General features: G+C 43.0%; 1 protein-coding gene across 1 annotated transcript in view; it reads right to left on the bottom strand.

The window, feature by feature from the left end:
* LOC106013529 (cell wall protein DAN4-like) overlaps positions 1-1,385 on the bottom strand; it is a 37,081-nt gene that overhangs the window by 23,391 nt on the left and 12,305 nt on the right. The window lies entirely within an intron of this gene.

Raw genomic sequence — 1,385 nt, forward strand, 5'->3', positions numbered from 1 at the left:
GCTGGGGTAATAATATAGTGTAAAGCGCATAGAGCCTGCTTTTGAGCGGGGATATGTCACCACAGCTGTCGAGGCAATGGGGCCTCATAGGGCAAAGCCAACAGATTTTTTGTTTTTTTGTTTTTGTTTTTGTTTTGGTAAGTGTTTTACGGGGCTCGCAACTGCATAAGGTCATACGAGCGCGCGGGACACATCAAGCATTTTCAGTTTGGTAGAAATTCATTTTGAATTTTGCCTGGGTGGCGGTCGAACCCTTCTCTTATCGATTTGATACCTTCATGGGATCTTTTTACTTGTGCAACTTGCACAAGGGACATCCCACACTTTTCGCTCTTATCCGAGAAGGCTAAGTGTTTTATGTTACCTACCATAAGATAAGGGGTGTGGCTGAAAGACAGCTCTAAGGCGGAGCCAAGGTGTAGCAGTAGAAAGGCTGTAGAAAGAGTCAGAAACCCAGAGGAGGGGGCAAAGAGCGGAAAGTAGAGACAAAATCAAACGGCAGAATATGGTTAAAGAGCAGGGAAGGAGGTGAAAGGAGACAATTTTAGATATGAAAATTTTCCATCGCTATCATGTTTCGGTGCCGGACCTATTGGATGAGAGGGGAACACCGTAACCTCTATTATAGACCAAGAGAGCCCACTTCAAATCTGATTCTGAAATCTTAATCTTTTCTTTTCATAATTTCCTTTCCGTCAAAAGTCATCTTTCTGGTCGTCTTGTTTTTTAATTTCACCAAATAAACCAAAAAGTCTTGATAGGGGCGTTAAACCTATAGCATTTTCACACACATACATGATAACAATAGAGCTATAATGGAAAGTAGAGGCAAACAGAAATCAAAGACGACCTTCTTCATCGTACCTCGACAACGCGAAATCTGACGGTGGTCTTACAATATGTTGAAGTACAGGCCCGTTTGTGACCCGGCAGCGATACATTGAACGATGTATTGTTCATACAGCAACTCTCTACGTGTAGCGGAAAAATTACATAAAATTGGACGAAGGTTTGGAAAAACTCGACTGAGACGTCAAGTGCCGACTGATGTTCATTATGCGAGAAAGGTCAGATTTAGGAGAGAAGGGTAGGGAAGCAAAATTCTTTTGAGGTTTGCCGCCGCGCGCGTCATCGTAGCAAAACCCCCACCAAAACTGATTTCCTTATTGGATCAGCGTGTCAAAATAAGAGAAAAAAAAACCGTTCGCAACGAATCTGATTGGGTGAGATATCTAAATTGTGGAAAACTTTGTTTCTAGACTATTAATTTGGATTCTGGCGTGATCGACCAAAGTCACCCAGGGGGTTGGCTTCTGACGTCCACATTTCTAGACTCACACACTGCATGGTCTCTCTCTCTCTCTCTCTCTCTCTCTCTCTCTCTC

The sequence above is a fragment of the Aplysia californica genome, unplaced genomic scaffold (assembly GCF_000002075.1).
Source record: "Aplysia californica isolate F4 #8 unplaced genomic scaffold, AplCal3.0 scaffold00968, whole genome shotgun sequence".
In the NCBI taxonomy this organism is placed as follows: domain Eukaryota; kingdom Metazoa; phylum Mollusca; class Gastropoda; order Aplysiida; family Aplysiidae; genus Aplysia; species Aplysia californica.